Genomic DNA, 19,272 nt, shown 5'->3' with positions numbered 1-19,272 from the left:
TGGGTCTGCTCACCCAGAGATGCCAGTGTTGTCATCCTTCGCGGTGATGCGAATCCAGACAAGGTTCCTGGCATGTTGCCCAAAATCGTCCTGGGTGGTAAAGAAATAGAAAAGAATAACAGAATGATGGCAGATAAGTAGACAGAGAATGAGAATACAACAGAAAAGTGTTTTAACAGAGTGATGGAGACATTGCCAAGACAGTACAGTACAAACCAGAGCTTGTTACCAGGGGAAGGCGCTTCTGGCTGCAGAGGGAAACTCAGCAGATGGAAAGAGTTATCCAGGCACAATGAAAAGTTCAGCGTGATGCACTGTGAGTCCAGCATGGTGGTGAGAAGTCAGGTTGGATAAGTAGGTAAGGGCAAAATTGTATGGCCTGAGGTGAGGCTGGGGCTTTAATTCTGTAATGAACAGGGAGCCATCAAAAGCCTCACTTCAGAGAAATCGCTGTGGAATGAGATCTTGTAAGTACAGAGAACATTAAAAAGAGTCACTTGACCCCGTCAGATCTCTGCAGTTCCTCCTTGCAGAAACAAAATGAATCTGTCCCCAGGATCCCTCCCCTAGGCAGGGCTGTGCCAGGACATGCAGACACCTGAGTGTCTGAAAGGCACCCTCAACCCCAGTCTAGAAAACTTAAAATGTAGAACGGTTTTCTCATAGTGGGGCGTCGCTCTGAGTGCTCCCCAGCAGGGAGGGAAGAAGTGGACACTGTGGGGGGAGCATCAGCATATTTCTTTGAGCCTCTGATAATCTGATGGGAGCTGCGCCCGTCTCCCTATGTGTCAGTTTCATATTTGATTTTGGGGGGACTCACCATCCCTGAAGACTTGGTCTTCATGTTGGAAACATAGCATCGCCTCCCAGAGGCAGACGCACTGCGCGCTGAGGTTTCAGCATTCCCCTGGGTGGTATAGCCTCTCAGGAAGCACAGTGATCAGACACTAGAGAGAGACTGTGGCTTTAAGTCACTGTTTCATCATTTTTATGGATGACCCAGAGAGAATCCAGGTAATAACAGATGAATAATTAATTTGAAGTATTCAATGCATTCTTTGAAAAATGCGTAATCCAAAGGGTTTTTTTTTTTTTAAGAGGAAAGGGAGAAGTTTTCCATCTCCCGTGCCCCATATACTTCATTTTTCACCCAGTCTTTTACACGCCATCCCATTATCAGTCACAGTGCATCCTTCCACGGACTGTTGGGCACCATGACGGAGGTAATCCAGCCAGACCTGTCAGGATAGCCTCACGTTGTGGGATCCAGGTGCGTCTGTTCAATGAGGGCTCATCTTCAAAACTGGAAAACGTGAGCCAGAGACAACGTGGATAGTCATCTTATTCTGCAATTTTAACAGCAGTGGTTTGCTTTCAGAAATACCGGCAGGTTTAGCATCTCTCCTACTGGAAGAAGACAAGGGCTTCACCTCTGGAGACCCCAGAGCCCCTCTGGCGTCCTCTATCCGTGGGCTTACCCGTTTTCAGGAAACCCTGCTTTAAAAGTAGTGAAAGAAGGCTTGGCGGAGACTGTGTGGGGGCGCCTCCACCCTGAAGATGCTTCTTTAAAAACGGGGCCCACAGAGGATGTGACACGTTGCCAAAAACACCTTGGCCACCACCCAGGTGGAGGTGGAGTCAGGCTCCCTGCGGCCTGGGCTCCACCCGGACAGCCTTCACATGGCACCGGAGAACGGAAGGTGGTTTCCCTTTCCGTGTGCGCGAGCGCTCGACAATCGGCACGGAAACGGGAGGCACCTGAGGGTGGCTGCGGGCCGGTGCCGCGCCCCGCGGGCCGTCTCCGCAGCTGTGGCTGCGGTTGGAAATGCGCGCGTGCGCCGTCTCTGCGCCGCGGGCGGGGACGCCCGCTGCTCACGCCGCCTTCCGGGGAGCTCCCGGGCGAGACAGGTGTTCTGGATGATGCGGGCGTTTTTCAGGAGACGTTTTCAGGTCTTTGGCCCAGCTGCTTGGCCCTGGAAAACAAAGTTGTGAGTATCCATCCATACGGGGTTCTGGAAAACAGAGTTTCAGCTCCGGCTCCGAAGCAGCTCAGCTGGTGAGCGGGGACCTGTGATGGGGGTGGGGAGGTGGGGTCCTGCGAGGCCCCCAGCCGGGTGCGCGCCTGTCCCGCAGGGCCGCTCTGCTCGGAGGCCGCCCCGCTGAGCCTGCAGGCACCCGGCGGCGGCACGTGCGCGCGGGGCTGGGGACAGGCCCGGCCGGCAGGAGATGGAGCAGCACCCTCACCCCGCGGGCACCCCGCTCGCCCCCGTCCGCGGCCGCTGTAGCCCCACATGTGCGGATGCACAGGCCCCGGGCCGTGTCCCCCTTGGAACGCCTCGTGCAGCCTCGGAAAGGGCGGGCAGCCCGTGCACACGAACTGCGGGTTTCTGCAGCTCTTCCTGAGCCTCCCCGAGACCTGTTGCTATATTTCGTCCTCCAGGGGGGTCGGGGGGTGTGAAGGAGGACGAAAGATTCTTCCACGTGCCGGGGGTGGCTGGGCTGGACTCTGGAGGACTCAGGACCACGAGTCCCCGCGTTGTAACGTCTTACTTGCACCCACCGCACCTGGTTGCAGAACGGACTTTAGGCAGCTCAAGACCACGAGTAAAGCGTGGCTGTTTATAAAGACCAATTTCTTGAGGTCCTCCAGCTCTCTCCAGGAGCCTGGCTGAGCCTGCAGTGACTCGCCCATGGTCTGAAGTCCTGTAAACGCACACCCTGGGCTGAGGCTGCAGAACCTCCTCTGTAGCTCCTACCAGGGGAGTGCACTGTCTTCCCCAGCGAAGGCAGGGAGGCAGCGGGAAGCCGCCCTCCCCCCCCCCCGCCCCGGGAGCCCTCCACGCCTGCACCTGCGGCCGCCCGCGCCTCCATCCCTCATTATCTGTGATTAGTATTTAGGAGGTTAATGGGTGGAGCAGCTCATCTTTCTTTAATTACTTAAGCAACTGAGTTGGGGGACCTCGCGGCCAGCTCTGAATTATTCTGTTTGTTTGGATGCTGATTTGAATTTGTGAAGTCAGATGTTTATTACCCAGACCCAGATCCTGTGTGTATTGGGGAGGAGGTGCTAGGAAAAGAGGGATGGTGATAAAGTTATTTTTATTGTAATTAATTTGCAGCTTAATGGGCCTCCAAGAAAGTCCATGATTTTAAAAGAAAGTAACGGTCGGGAGAGAGATCCGCGGTTTCGAACTTGATTCAGATCTTAAGCGCCAATAGGCAAATTGGTTTTATTTTTCTTAAAAGGGCAAGTTCACACTTGAGGAATTTAATTGATTAAAAAATACCATTGAGTCATTATCCCCATGTCTTAACCTTCACGTATTAGCTGGTTTGTCAAGTCAATTTAATTTTCAGCACGTTTACATGACAAAGCTGCCAGCTGTACCCTCGGGAAATTATATTCCTGCCCAGTATGCTTCATTGCTCAAAAACCGCCCTCAACACCTGACTCCGGTCTCCCTGACCATCTCTCAAGCACCCGGTGCCACTTCTGCCGTGCAGTTGTCACCTGTAACTGTCAGACCCCTTAGAAATTGCCATTGCTTTTTTTTCTATTTTTGTTGTTTTTAAATTGAAGTGTAACTGACATACAGTATTGACTTAGTTTCTGGTGTCCCGCAGAGTGACTCAGTTACACACAGGTGCGCAGCCTTTCAGCTGCTCCGCCATCATGCGCTAGTACAGGGCGCCGAGTGTGCCTCCCTGTGCGCGACAGGGGGCCTCGTCGTTTCTCTCGCCTTTTTATGCACATCCTTCCCACCCTCCCGAGCTCTCTCCTTCCCTCCTCCATCACATTCACAGACTGGCCTACAAAAAGGGAAACTGAGGCGTAAACAAATGCAAGGGTTGGTTTAAAGGAGATTTGAGCCAGGCGGTACCAAACCAGAAGGGGAGCTGGGGGGCAGTGCAGAGAAGAGTGTGACCCACCGTCGCTGAGAGCCCCATCAGCTGGCGGTGACACGCTGCCCCAAGGTTCTAGTCCTCACCCTGATTTGGGCTTGCTGCCAGCCACCCCGGCCCCAACCGCGGGCCCCTGCAGCCTGAGGGCATCCTTCCTGACCCTGGTTTCACACCCTTAATGAGGCCGTGGCTCTCCGGCCTCACCTGAGGGTGCGCTCGGGACCTGGGCCAAGACGCCTGCTTTCCATGGTGCAGGAAGGCGCTTGTAGCCAGACTGTGCATCTGTGAGAAACGCCCGCTCTTCTCTGGCCAAGTTGGAACGTAGGCTCGGGGGGTCCTGAGGCCTGGAAATTCCCTTCCTGAAAAAAGCTCCTGTGACAAGAGCCTGTGCCAGAGTGCCACCCGCCCCCCCCGCGCCCCCCCCCCCCCGCAGAGGGGAGCTTGCAGGGGCCTCTGAGGGAGAAGGACAAGGACCCAGTGGCCTTCCCCGCCCACCTTGGTCTTTGTCCCCGCACTTGGCCCCGCCTGCATTGATTATTCCTCTGTCTCCTCACTCCGTCAGTCCTTCAACAAGTAGTTCTTGAGCATCTTGCGCATGGAAAGTATTCACTGTAGCTCCCTGTGCTGTGCAGTAAGTCCTGGGCCCTGTTTTTGGTGCTGAGCACATAACTGGGAACAAAATCCCTATTCCAGCCCTCAGAGCCTACATTCCAGTGGGGACCACAGACAGGAAACACAAACCCTTAGTGAAAAGGGCTGAAGACAGAGCAGGGACAGTGCAGGAGAGGGGTGGTCTCCCGGGGCTGGTCTGCAGGAACAGGGGCAGGGAGCCACTGGCACATGGAGACAGAAGTGCAGAGGCCCTGGGGTGGGAAGCTGTCCAGAGAGGTCCAGACGGCCATGTGGCCGGAGCAGGAGGTGCGGAGGGCTGACAGGAAGTTGGGTTTGAGCGGGGTAAGTGGCTCGTCCAGTGAGGGGAACCAGCGCTTTAACAGAACTCTCGGCTTGTCAGGCGGCGTCTTCCTGGTGAGCGTCGTGCTTCCCGGCTGTGGTTGTGCTCAGTCTAGTCCTTTCCCCAGACGCCCCATCAGGAGACATACCGAGCCTGGACCATTCCAGACTCGCTCCATTACACCCGGTGCTTTTCAACCCACCGCACAGCCTGTCCCTGAGGCCCCTCCGGGTGGGCCAGGTACCCCGCTAATTTATCTGTTCCTAACAGCCCCGTGACCCCGACCTGACCTCTCCACGGGCTCTCTGACGGGGCGGCAGAGCTGGGCTCCCACCTCGCTGCAGGCCCTGGGATGAGGGAATAGTTTCCACATGCGCAGGGCTGTCATTCAGATCCGACTCCGCCGGCTTGCTAATGAGGTCAGACGGCTCTGTAAGGCTGGACGGCCTCCCCTCCGGGCAGTGCCGGCCGGGGATGCGGAGAGCCTCCCACCCCCTCTGAACGCAACTGCTTAGAAAGGATAACTGTGCACAGAGACCAGCCTGCCCGGAATGCATACAAACTGAGAAGGATCTCTGTTTTATTTAAAGGTTTCATTTTGAGAGAATTGCAGCTTCACCTGCAGTTGTAAGAAATACAGAGAAATCCCACGTACTCCTTACTTAGTTTCCCCCAATAGTAACATCTTGCAAAACTACAGAACCATCTCGCCACCAGGAAACTGACATGGATGCAGTCAGGATACGGGGCATTTCCATCGCCCCAAGGGTCCTGGTGGTGTCTTTTTATAGCCCCGTCTACTCTGTCTCCCACTTGGCTCCGGACAACCATTAACCTGATCTCAGTTTCTGCAATTTTGTCATTCCAAGAATGTTACATAAGTTAACCACAGAGTACGTGACTTTCCGGGAGTGACCTCTTCCCCACAGCACAGTTCTCTGGAGACTCATCCACGTTGCCACGCAAACCAGTACTTTCTTCCTCTTCATTACTGAGTGGTGCTTCGTTACGTGGAGGTGCCTCACTTAGTTAAACTTCGCCTGTTGAAGGACAGCTGGGTCCCAGTTTGGGGCCATTGTGAGTAAAGCTCCTATAGGCATGTGTGTCTAAGCTTCTACATGAACACAAGTCTTCATTTCTCTGGGATAAATGTCCAGGAGTGCATTGCTGGATTTATGGTAGTTGCATTATTTGAGTATGGGTTTTTTTTTTTTCTTTTTTAAAAATAACATTTATTTAGCTCATGATTCTGTAGGTTGGCAGCTTGGGCTGCAAGCTAGCCAAGATTTATCTCATTTTTTTGAGATACAATTCAAATACATAAACTTCAACTTTTTTTAAAATGTGAATTCAGAACTTTTAGTATATTCACAAGGGTGTGATATGTTTGGTGGGTTTTTTAATACATGTTTTATTGAAGGAGTCAGTTTACAGTGTTGTGTCAATTTCTGGTGTACAGCATGTTTCAGTCATACATGTACATATGTATTCTTTTTTCATTATAGGTCACTACAAGATGTTGAATATAGTTCCCTGTGCTCTACAGTAGAACCTTGTTGTTTGTCTGTTTTATATATATTACATAGTATCTGCAAATCTCAAGCTCCTAGTTTATCCCTTCCCCCCCTTCCCTCCCTGGTAACCGTAAGTTTGTTTTCTATGTCTAAGTATCTTTCTGTTTTGTAAATAAGTGTCTTTTTTTTTTTTTTAAGATTCCACATATAAGTGATATATGGTATTTTTCTTTCTCTGACTTACTTCACTTAGAATGACAATCTCCAGGTCCATCCATGTTGCTGCAAATGGCATTGTTTTAGTATTTTTTATGGCTGAGTAGTATTCCTTTGTATAAATATACCACATCTTCTTTATCCAGTCATCTGTCAGTGGACATTTAGGTTGTTTCCATGCCTTGGCTGTTGTAAACAGTGCTGCTATGAACACCGGGGTGCACGTATGTTTTTGAATTAAGGTTCCCTCTAGACATATGCCCAGAAGTGGGCTTGCTGGGTCATATGGTAAGTCTATTTTTAGTCTTTTGAGGAATCTCCATACTGTTTTCCATAATGGTTGCACCAAATTACATTCCCAACAGTGTGGTAGGGTTCCCTTTTCTCCACACCCTCTCTGGCATTTATAGTTTGTGGACTTTTGAATGATGGTCATTCTGACTGGTGGGAGGTGATACTTCATTGTAGTTTTGACTTGCACTTCTCTGATAATTAGCCATATTGAGCATTTTTTCATGTGCCTGTTGGTCATTCGTATCTCTTCACTGGAGAATTGCTTGTTTAGGTCTTCTGCCCATTTTTGGATTGGCTTCTTTGTTTTTTTTTAATTATTAAATTGTATGAGCTGTTTATAAATTCTGGAAATTCAGCCCTTGTCAGTCTCATCTTTTGTAAATATTTTCTCCCATTCTGTAGGTTGTCTTTTTGTTTTGCTTATGGTTTCCTTTGCTGTGCAGAAGTTTATAAGCTTATTTAGGTCTCATTTATTATTTTTGCTTTTATTTCTATTGCCTGGGTAGCCTGCCCTAGGAGAGCACTGCTAAGATTTATGTCAGACAATGTTTTGTCTGTTTTCTTCTAAGAGGTTTATGGTGTCTTGTCTTATGTTTAAGTCTTTGATCCATTTTGAGTTAATTTTTGTGTATAGTGTGAGGGAATATTCTATCTTCATTGATTTACATGCAGCTGTCCAGTTACCCCAATACCATTTGCTGAAGAGACTGGTGTGTTTGGTATTTTTAAGGAGACGCCAAACTGCTTTTCAGAGTGGCCATACCATTTCACATTCCCACCAGCCGTGTATGAGCGATCTGGTCCTTCCACATCCTTGCCGGCATTTGGTATTGTCACTTGTTGTTGTTGTTGTTACCCGTTGTGATAGGTGTGTAGTAATAGCTCACTGTGGTTTTAATTTGCATTAACTGATTGATCGTATGATTTTTCTTCCTGGTTTATTCTGTCTGTCTGTACTATCAATTGTTGATAGAGGAATATCAAATAATTCAACAATAACTCTGAACGTGTCTGTTTCTCCTTTCAGTTCTGTCAGTTTTGGCTTCACATGTTTTGCAGCTCTGTTGCCTGGTGCACAGACATTTACGATTGCTGTGTGTTCTGGGGGGACTGACCTTTTTGTCACAGTCTTCACTGTCTCAGGTTATTTTCTTTGCTCTGAAGTCTACTTTATCTGATAGTAATATGGTTTCTCCTGCTTTCCTTTGATTAATGTTCACATGATATATCTTTTTCCAACCTTTTATTTTCTGTCTTCCTATATCATTATATTTGAATTGAGTTTCTTGTAGACGGCATATCATATCATTGTGTCATGTTTTGTAATCCACTCTGTCAGTCTGTCTTTTAATTGGTATATTTAAAGCATTTATATTTATGTATTATTAATATGTTGGGGCTTAAGTTTATCATTTTACCTTTTGTTTTCTGTTTGTTCTGTTTTTCATCTCTGTTTTCTTCTTCCTTCTTGGGGGTCATGTGAACATTTTTCAGAATTCCATTTGATTTATCTGTTGTTTTTGACTGTGTCTTCACAGTATAGTTTTTTTCCACTGGTTGCTCTGGGCACTACATTATATATACATAACTAGCCACAGTCTACTGGTGTCGTTTTGCCAATCTGAGTGAAGTATAGAAACCTTACCTTCTTTTATATCTCTTCACCCACCCACATATATTTAATATTTTCTCTTCCTATATTTAGAACCATATCAGACAGTGTATATTTTTTTTAATTGAAGTATAGTTGACTTACAGTGTTGTGTTAGTTTCTGATATATAGCATAGTGATTCAGTTACATATATATATTCTTTTTCATTATGGGTGATTACAGGATATGAATGTAGTTCCCTGTGCTATTATACACTAGGACCTTACTGTTTGTTTATTTTATATACAGTAGTTTGCACCTGCTAATCCCATAGTCCTAATTTATCCTTTACCACCCTCTTTCCTCTTTGTTAACCATAATTTTTTTCTATGTCTGTGAGTCTGTTTCTGTTTAATAAGTTCATTTGTATCCATTTTTTTTAGAGTCCACAAGTAAGTGATACCGTGTGATGTTTGTCTTTGACTTCGTATGATAATCTCTAGGTCCATCCATGTTACTGCAAATGGCATTATTTCATTCTTTTTTATGGCTGAGTAGTATTCCATTTGTGTGTGTGTGTGTGTGTGTGTGTGTGTACGTACACATCTTCTTTATCCAGTCATCTGTCAGTGGACATTTAGATTGCTTACATTTTTTGGCTATTGTGCTGCTATGAAAATTGGGGTGCTTGTATCTTTTCAAATTAGAGTTTTCTCCAGATATATGCCCAGGAGTGGGACTGCTAGATCATATGGTAACTCTATCTTCTGTTTTTTAAGGAATCACCATACTGTTTTCCATAGTGGCTGCATCAAATGATATCCCCACCGACAGTGTAGGAGGGTTCCCGTTTCTCTCCTCCCTTTTCAGCATTTATTGCTTCTGGACTTTTTAATGATGGCCATTCTGACTGGTGTGAGGTGATGCTTCATTGTAGTTTTGATTTGCACTTCTCTAATAATTAGTGACACTGAGTATCCTTCATGTGTCTGTTGGCCATCTGTGTGTCTTCTATGCAGAAAAGTGTATAATTTTTGCTTTAATCTGTCAAACATAATTTGGAGAGCTGAAGAGGAAAGGAAAAGCCCATTGTATTTACTATATTTTTGCTCACCGTGTTTCCTCTTTCCTGATGTTCCAAGATTCCTTCTTTTCTTATTCCCTTTTTGTTCCTAGAACTTCCTTTAGCTATTCTTATAGGGTAGTTCTGATGGTAACGAAGTCTCCTAGTTTTCTTTCCATTTGATAATGTCTTGATTTCTTCTTCATTCCTGAAAGATGTTTTCACTGAGTTGACAGTTCTTGAAAAATATTATGCCACTTCTGATCTCAGTGATTTCTGGTAAGAAATCCACTGTCATTTGAATTGGTTTTCCCCTACAGGTAAAATGTCTTTTGTCTTTTGGTGTTTTTGAGATCTTTTCTTTGTTTAATTGTAATCTATCTTGGCCTGGATTTCTTTGGGTTTATCCTAGTTAGGATTCGTACAGCTTCTTGAATCTGTAGGTTATGGCTGTCACCAAATTGGGGGTTTTCAGCCTTTATTTCTTGGAGTGCTTTTTCAGCCCCATCCTCTTTCTCTTCTCCTTCTAGGACTCTGACACCACCTGTCACATTCCCACATGTCCCTCAGGCTCTGCTAACTTCATTCAGGCTGTTTTGTCTTTGGTATTCAGGTTAGATCATTGCTGCTGTTCTATCTTCCAGCTTACTGATTGTGTCCTGTCTCCTCCATCCTGCTATCAAGACAGCCCATCCACTAAGCTTTTTATTTTACTCTATTTTTGAGTTCTAAAATTACAACTGTTTTCTTACATCTGTTTCTTTGCTGAGGCTTTCTTCTTTTTTCCACTTGTTTTTAGCATGTCCACAGTTGCTAACCGAAGCATTTTTATCATGGATGGTTACTTTAAAATCTTTGTCAGATTATTCCACCATCTCTGTCATCTCAGTATTGGCATCTAAAACATTCACTTTTGGATCTGCCTGGTTCTAGGTATGACAGATGACTTTCAAATGTGGCATTTGGGTATTACGTTATGTGACTCTGGATTTTACAACAGGCTCGCTCCTGCCAGGGAGAGTTAATCCAGATCCCCCCTTGGTCTGCATTGATGCCTGCAGGGTCGGGGTGAGAGTTCCTGCTCTCCACTGACTCTGCAGGGGGTGGGAGAGGGAGGAGAGGGAGGGGTGTGTCCTTGTCGCTACTTAAGGATAAAAGTCCTGATTCTCCATTAGGCCTCTTCTGACACCACCCCAGGGAGGAGAGGGTGGAATGCCTTCCTAGTTCACAGGGCAGGAGATGGAAGTCCATTCTCCTCTGCATCTCCCGATGGCTCTGCTGGCACCACAGGGGGTGAGAGACCTTAGCAGCTGGCAGGGATGAAAGTCCTCGGTCCCTACTTGGCCTTCTCTATAACCACCCCTGTCGGGGCCCTGGGGCGCCTTGTTGCAGCCTCGTACAGGTGGAAGTCTAGGCTCCCCACTTGGGCTTTGCCAGCACGGGTGGAAATTGAGCCAAAGTTTTTTCTGGAGTGTTTGGCTGGAGCAGAGTGATGGTGGTCTAACAGTTTCTGTCTTGTGAGGCTGCCGCTTCCCGCTCCTTCGGCTGGAGGGAAGAGGCTCTCCCTGGCTTCCTGGCTGCACCCGCGGGCACTTGGTGGCCAGGCTCTTCTGCTCCAAGTCTGGAATCCATGAGCTGAAAACAAGCTCGAGTTTCTCATACTCCGAGGTTCCTGGTCACCCTTCCTCTCCACCTTTTCAGTGTCGTCTTCTGTTTGTTTTACACATAACGTCCAGGGGCATCAGTTGTGCTTAACAGGAGGAAGAGAGAAAATACACCTATTCCGTCCACCTTCCGGGAAGCAGTCTCTACAGATGGGTTTTGTTTTTTTTTTAACCTCTCGAAAGGAGCTGGAACGCGGCAATGCAGGGCTGGTTTTCAGGAGGGGCCATTTCTACCTGAGTTGCTGCTTCCAGTGAAAGGACAGTGTCGTGCTGCTGCGAGCGCTGTTTCTTGTTGACCTTTCCTCCTAACCTAACCTCGCTGGCTCACTGAAGTCGCCACCCCGCTCGCCGGCACCGTGGAAAAAGATTCCGTTTGTTTCCGTCTCTGCTTTGGGTCTTCTCAGCGTCCCCAGACCCTGGCTGGAGGCCCCCTGGGCAGTCCTACCCGCCCGCGCGGTCGCCACACGCCCATCAGCTGTGCTCTGAGCGGGGATGGCGGTCGGCAGACAGATCCCACCTAACCTGAAACTGCAGAACTGTTTCTCCCGTCAAATCATTGCCTAATTTGGTCCTGTCACTCTTTGGTCAGTCTCTTCTTTTTAACAGGAAATCACCCAGCGATTCTCTGTACAGGAACGAGATTTCTTCCGACACCCAGAATGGTGCCCTTACTCCCACTTTCCAAAACCTTGTCTGGAAGAGAAGAAAATCAATTGTCCAGTACAAGCCCTTCTTCCCTCCAGTTCCCAGTTTTGATGGTCAGAGGGGACCTGAGACCAGGAGGGACTAGAGGAATCTTTTTATTTTTGGAATGGAATCTGTACTGAATTAGTTAACCTTGAACCCTTTCCTGCCCTCAGCCAGACTGTCCTCTAACTGCTCCATGCAATCTGAATTCTTCTCTTAACAAAACACAATATCCTATCTCTGTAAAGGCCACGGAAGTTGTCATTTTGGGTGTGTTTTTGTTTTGGTTTGTTTGCTCACAGTGTCATCTAGAGTTTGGAGGGGGCCTTCCTCTTGTGGAAGAGAATTGAAATGATGTCCCCATTCTGTCATTTTAAAGAATTTCTGTGCTAAAAGAGGAGTATCTCTCAGCTGCTGTTGTAAAACCCACTGTCCTGAGCTCAGTGCTGGGCCGTGTGGACAGACGCAGGGACACTTGCCGCAGGGTCCCCCTGGGGGACACGTGTGAGTAGGACAGCGAGTCAGTGCCCCGAGCACAGGTGCAGCTCTCTGCCTGTCACCGTCCCCGCTCTCTGCCAGGTTGCACTGGGAGAAACGGAGAGAGGGTGTGAGCCCGGCGCCCTGTCAGGATGAGCCCCTGGCTGAACAGGCAGGGCTGGGTCGCTGTCTCTGGGCATCTCCATCCCGGGGCCTCCCCGCCTGCCCTCCGGCGTCCTGCAGGCCCAGGGGCCCGGGCTGGGCCTGCTCCTCTCCTGTGACTGGACAGGGTGCAGCTCCAATGCCTAGCCTTCCCAGAGCCTTCCTGAACTTTCTCCATCTTGTCACCACGTCCCCTCCATGATGGCGCTCCTCACCTTGTGCCTTAATGTGTGTCTGCACAGCAAGGCAGCCTCAGACCTGTTAGCTGCACGGGGGAGAGGCTGTGTCTCAGGTCGTGTTTCCAGCGCCAGATGTCACACCCAAGAGGCGCAGCACAACCACTGAAGGGACTGGAAGTCGCGTTCTAGAGCTCGAGGTGTGCAGACGGGCCGGCAGGAGGCGGGTAACTGACTCCACCTGACGGAAGGGAACTTAGGACGGGCGTCAGCCTCCAGGGTGCGCACTCCTCCCACCGGGGTCTCGGGCTGGGGACCCTTCTGCTTTGCGGTCTTCTTGCTGTTTTCTCTCATTACACACGTGGACTTAACTAAGGTCGGGTGGTTTTGGGGGGATTTTTGTTGTTTTTTAAGCCTACAAAGGCCTAGGTAGATGGAGAACACTGCTGAGTACAGAGGTTCTCATGTCCCCGTGTTCGGACTGTAGTGAGTACCAAGGAGCTACTGCTTGGGGCTGTGAAGTCTTTCCCTAGGGATCCTTAAGAGTAGGTTAGAACTGGGGGAGGGGAGAGCTCAAATGGTAGTGTGTGCTCAGCGTGCACGAGGCCCTGGGTTCGGTACCTCCACTAAAAAATAAATAGACCTAATTAACCCACCCTCCAAAAACAAACCCTAAAAAAAAATAGGTTAGAATTTCAACAGTCTGCTTGCTCAGCAGATGCCTGGTCGTACCTGAAGGAAAGGGCACTGTGGATTAGCGTTCATCTTGAGGAAACTAAGATTTATGTTTGGAAGACAGTCCAGCAGCAACTCAAAAGTCAGTGCCTTAGAACACCTGTTTGCGTTTGACTTCATGGTGGTGTCAGTGCAGGCCCCCCCAGCTGTGACGGCCCGCCAGACCGGACCGAGAAGCAGACCTGCCGCCATCTGCTCCCGTCTCCAGGCTGTTCTTCCACAGTTAGCAGGGGCAACTTTAGCAGGGACAGCCTCCTGACAGAAACGTGGGCATGAAAGTTGATTATTGCCCCCAAATCGCACTTTCCAGCTCTCTGCTCCTTCCGGACACCGCACGCCCTTTGAGACAGGAGCACCCACGTGCCCCGGGACGTGTGGCTCCTAGTGGAGCCCGTCGGTCAGGAGCCACGTGAGATGGGGCTTCAGCACCGCGCCCGGGGTGGAGGGGGGAGGCAGGAGGGTGCGAGCCGCTGTGGACTCCCGGTTACCTGCGCCTTCGTGCGGGCGGACGGGGCCCAGGCGGCTCGCGTGCCCACGCCTGGCCGCGGAGAGGTCAAGCAAGCACTCAGCTCCAGCGTCCCCACCGTGGGAGAAGGAAACCACGAAGGTGACGTCACTGCCCACAGGTCAGGTGATGGGAGGGAATTTCCCTCGATTCAGGACCCCTTCCCTCTGTTTTCTTTTTAAATTGTGATGAAATCCACATAGCGTAAGATTCACCATTTTAAGGGTGCAGTTCCGTGGCACTTAGCGCACTTGCCCTGCTGTGTGGCCATCACTGCTGTCCCGTCCCAGGGCACCTTCCTCTCCCCTCAGGGAACCCTTGTGCTTTCAGCAGTCACTCCCCCCTCCCTCCCCGCCTCCCACCGCACGGGCCCAGCAACCACCACTCTTCTGTCTCTGTGTATTTGCCCGCTCCACGCTTCATATAAATGGAGCCATGCAAGACACAGCCTACCGGGTTTGGCTTGTTCACTCACCACCAGGTTTTCAGGGTTTTTCCATGTGGTGCCTGTTCCCAGTACTTCATTCTTTTTCATGGCTGAATGATACTCCACTGTATGGACGGACCACACTTTGTTACCCATTCAGCAGCTGACAGATGTCTGGGTTGTTTCATCCCTCAGTTACTGTGAATAGCGCTGCTGTAGATGCTGGTGTGCAAGGATCTGCCTGAGTCCACCCTTGATTCTTTCGGGTGTAACCGAGGAGTGGAACTGCTGGGTGCCGCAGTAATTCTGTGTTGAACTTAACCGCAGAGCAGGGCCCCCTCAGGAAGCTGCGAGGACTCCAACCTCCCCACGGCCTGTCCAGCACACGCTCTCTGTTTCTGTCTCACTTGCAGCCGTCCTCGGAGGTGTTGTAAGTGCTGCTTCTCTGGGGCTTTGATTTGCGTTTCCCTCGTGACTAATGACGTCGCCCTTTCCGTGTGTTCGCTGGCCACTGCGTTTCTTCTCCGGGTGATGTCTGCACAGACCCTTGGCCTGTTTTTGATTTGGTTTGTCTGCCTTCTTGCTGTTGAGTTGTTGGGATTACTGATATGTTCTGGATCCTAGACCCAAGGTGTGTGACTTGTAAACACTTTCTCTCATTTTGTGGTTCTTTTCACTTTCTTGATAATGTCTTGATTCATAAAAAGTCTGAATATTGATGAAGCCCAGTTTATCTATTCTTCATTGCCTGTGCTTTGTAAGGAATATTGCCAAATTGAAGGTCACAAAGATTTATACAGTTTTAGCCCTTGTACGTGGGGCTCTGATCCCTGCTGAGCCACTCTGAGCGACTGAAGCTGAGGGCCCGGCCTGGTTCCTCTGCATGTGGAAGTCCACTTGCTGTGGGGCCTTCGCTGAGCAGACCTCTCTCTTCATGGATGGTCCTGGTGCCCGAGCCAAAGGCCAGCTGACCACGCTCTCTGGGGTTTCTGCCACACTCTCACCTACGCTACGCATATTCACATGTCCGCCTACCAGTGCTTTATTGCTGTAGTTTTACATTAAATCTTGAAATCAGAAAGTGTGAGTCCTGTAATTTTGTTGGTTTTTTCCAAGATCGTTTTGGTGATCTGTGGTCCCTGGAAATTCCATACGAATCTCTGGATAAACTTTCCCCATTTCTGCAAAAAAAACAGGCTGTTGGGATTTTGCCTAATCGCTTTGGTTCGATCTTCCAGTAAACTCGCTGAACAGAAGTGGTAAAAGCAGGCATCCTTGTCTTATTGCTGATCGGAGAGAGCCAGCTTTCAGCCCCTTGGCGCATGCTGTCAGCTGGGGCAGCGTGTTTTGTAAATGCTCTTTGTTGGGTTGAGGAATTTCCCTTGTCTTAGTTTGCTGAGTATTTTTATTATGAAAGGGTGTCTGGTTTTGTCAAATGGTTTTTCACATTAATTCAGATCATTGCTCTCTTCCCTCTATTCTGTTACTGTGCTGTGTTATGCTGGTTGATTTTTGTATGTTTAACCCACCTTTGCATCCTGGCCTAAATCCCATCTGGTCATGGTGGAGAATCCTTTTATTATACTGCTGAATTCGGTTTGCTCATACTTTGTCAGGAGTTCCTTTTTTAAGCCAAACTCTCGTGGATCTAATTGTTCTTCCCTGTGCTGCTTCGTACTCCTTTTTCCTTTACTTCTCACTAACAAATTAACCAAAGTAAATTGCTGATTGCGTTCTCTTCGCCTTTTTTCCTGTCTTTGTGAGTGGATGGTGTTCAAACCTCACGTAGACAGGAGAATGCTGTAAACTGTAAATGTTGTTCATATTGTCACCCCTTCCTAGGCTTGAGCTTTGCCAACATGACTGTTCATGAGCAATTTTACTGATGTTCATCCACAATGGCCTTTTCCTCCGTAACATTTCAGCCCTGGAACACGGGCAGAAGTCGGTGTTGTAAAAGCTCTGGTGCCCTTTTCCTCACCCAGAGCTTTGTCAGATCCATTACTATTTTCAGTCTCCAGAAAAGGGTGTTTCTAAAAAGACTTGGGAAGCAACGGCTCTGTGACTTTGCTCTGTAGCCACCCTGTATTCCAACAGTCAGGCCAGGGGACTATAAATTAAGGGGTCCAGTCACTGTGGCAGACTCAGTGGACTTGGGGCCACACAGGAGCACTGGGTGAAATGGGAAGAGAAAGGCTTCCAGTGTGCAAATGCAGGAGCGGCAGTTAAAAGGCTCAGGGCTTGATGCGGGGAGAGGTGAGCCCTCAGCCCCACGTGCGATGGGTCAGAGCCCTCTGCACAAAGCTGCAGACTTTGTAGGGCTATTTTATTTTTTAAATTTTTTAAAGTATATTTTTATTTAAGTATAGTCAGTTTACGATGTATCAATTTCTGGTGTACAGCACAGTATTTCAGTCATACAGGAACATTCTATTATTCATTTTCATACTCTTTTTAACCATGAGTTACTACAAAATATTGAATATATAGTTCCCTGTGCTGTGCAGTATAAACTTATCTATTTTATACAGAGTAGTCAGTATCTGCAAATCTCAAACTCCCAAGTCATCCCTTCCCACCCCCTCCCCCCCACCTAGTAACCATAAGTTTGTTTTCTGAGAGTCTGTTTCAATTCTGTAAGTTTGTCTTTTTTTTTAGATTCCACATGTGATATCATATGGTATTTTTCTCTTTCTGACTTACTTCACTTACAATGACATTCTCCAGGAGCATTCATGTTGCTGCAAATGGCATTATCTTATTCTTTTTTATGGCTGAGTAGTATTACATTGTATAGATATACCAAGACTTTCTCATCCAGTCATCTGTCGATGGACACTGAGGTTCCTTCCATGTCTTGGCTATTGTAAACAGTGCTGCTATGAACATTGGGGTGCGGGTGTCTTTTTGAATTAGAGTTCCCTCCAGATTACTGTGCAGGAGTGGGCTTGCTGGATCATAGGGTAAGTCTATATTTAGTCTTTTGAGGAATCTCCATACTGCTTTCCATAATGGCTGCACCAAACTGCATTCCCACAAACAGTGTAGGAGGTTCCCTTTTCTCCACAGCCTCTCCAGCATTTACTGTTTGTGGACTTTAGAATGACGGCCATTCTGACTGGTGTGAGCTGATACCTCACTGTAGTTTTGATGTACATTTCCCTAATAATCAGCACACTAGGCATTTTTTCATGTGCCTACTGGCCATCTGTATGTCTTCACTGGAGAACTGCTTGCTTAGGTCTTCTGCCCATTTTTGCATTGTGGCTTTTTTTTTTAATTAAGCTGTATGAGACGGTTTTATATTCTGGAAGGTAAGTAGGGGTGCTATTTTAGGGACACAGGCACTGGAAGAGTGGTGCTCACTGGACTGACAAGGCAGCAGTGACTCATGCTCTGTCCCAGTGGAAGCAGGTGGAACACAGAATCGCCCACCAGAAACCGGAAGCCCGTGCTAGGGTATGAGGCCCCGTTTTAGACTCTTCCCAGCGCTCCAGGAACTAAGCTCGGATATGAGGGAAACAGGGCCCTGGCAGAGGCCAAAGAAAGACCATTTAGGAGAACAGCCCGGAGCTGCGCAGCCAGCCACAGTGCGGCGAGCCGCTGAACCCACAGACACGTTCAGCTCCCCCAGACCTGGGGTGCGAGGATTGTCTGAAAGGGTCTATAAAGTACTGAGGAAAGAAGACCTGGAAATCAAAAAGCCAGAGCGGCACAGAATGGGAGAAGGGGGATTGGGAAGAAAAAGTAAAATGTACAGACATGAAAAGGGTAGTACTGAGACTGAAACACACTGTTTAGTCTCGTAATAGTTCAGAGAAAGGGAAAGGAAATGGAAGCATGGGGAGATTCAGGTAGAAATGGATACAACCTCCCAGGCGAGAAGAGGGGACCAAGGCAGGAGTCAAAGTGCTCTTCCCACGTGAAGGCGAACCAGCCTTCGCGCGTCTGTAGCTTTCCAGGTGTGAGCAAGACAGAACAAGCCACACCTAGAGCGAGGGTGGCACTGAACGTGCAGACATCACAGGCAGACAAGATTATAAGAGCGTCCAGAAGGAAAAGGCGAACTACCTGCCAAGAACCAGTCCCCTGAGTAGATGACGCAAAAGAGAATGAGAAAAAAGTTACCATAAACTAAATGCTACCATTCAGACGTATTTTAAAACGTGATCACACGTTGCGGATGCAGAGAAACAGCCTGCACGTAGGACGGGAATGAAGACGACTGGGAGACAGGAGAAGACCAGGGCCGGGGAGGAGGGAAGCCGACTTCGTGTCTGAGGCTTTGTCAGTTCTCACGCGGGCCCGCACCTGGCAGTGCAGGACTTGGTACAGGAGCATGAGTGGGGACCACGGGCCTGCAAGTAGACGTTCTAAGGCAGGCTAACAGCCAGCCACGTACCGTGATGAGCAGACCTGTGCGGAGACGGCAGGGCTCAGTGTGATGCCCGGTTCCGTTGTAGAGTTAGCTGCACTGGGAGGGGTCTGTGCACAGGTGTGGACATCCCCGTCCCCACATCCCACAGGTCTAGCAGGGTGCACACTGGCTGGCTGGTGATGAGGGAGACAGAGCTAATGTGGGGGGGGGGGGCTGGCCCTGGATGCCCGCTTGAGGGAATCATTGAGCAGGGCCTTCTACGGTCCCCTGTACTTGGGGTGCAGGGCAGGTGTGGGCTCTTGGACACGTCTCCTTGATCCCAGGGACCCCTCAGCACGTGGGAGGACGGGCTGGAGCACAGGGTTAGAGGGCGGCGCTCCCGTGGGCTAGCGCTGAGTGGACAGTAGGCACGTGCTGTCCTTGCTTTGACCGTCGCTGTGTGTTCAGAGTATTTCATTTTTTGAAACATACACCTTTCTGTGAGGAACTCAGACGTCTGTCCAGCACCCACGCCCTCTGTGCTTGGA

The 19,272-nt window shown here is 48.9% G+C and overlaps 1 protein-coding gene across 2 annotated transcripts in view; it reads left to right on the top strand.

Annotated features, from left to right (window-relative positions):
• LOC102506353 (phospholipid-transporting ATPase IB) overlaps positions 1 to 19,272 on the top strand; it is a 416,600-nt gene that overhangs the window by 390,115 nt on the left and 7,213 nt on the right. The gene's annotated exons all lie outside the window — the stretch shown is intronic.

The sequence above is a fragment of the Camelus ferus genome, chromosome 14, assembly GCF_009834535.1.
Source record: "Camelus ferus isolate YT-003-E chromosome 14, BCGSAC_Cfer_1.0, whole genome shotgun sequence".
NCBI lineage: Eukaryota > Metazoa > Chordata > Mammalia > Artiodactyla > Camelidae > Camelus > Camelus ferus.
Note: the sequence above shows the minus strand (reverse complement) of the source record. Positions and strands in the feature narration are given on the sequence as shown.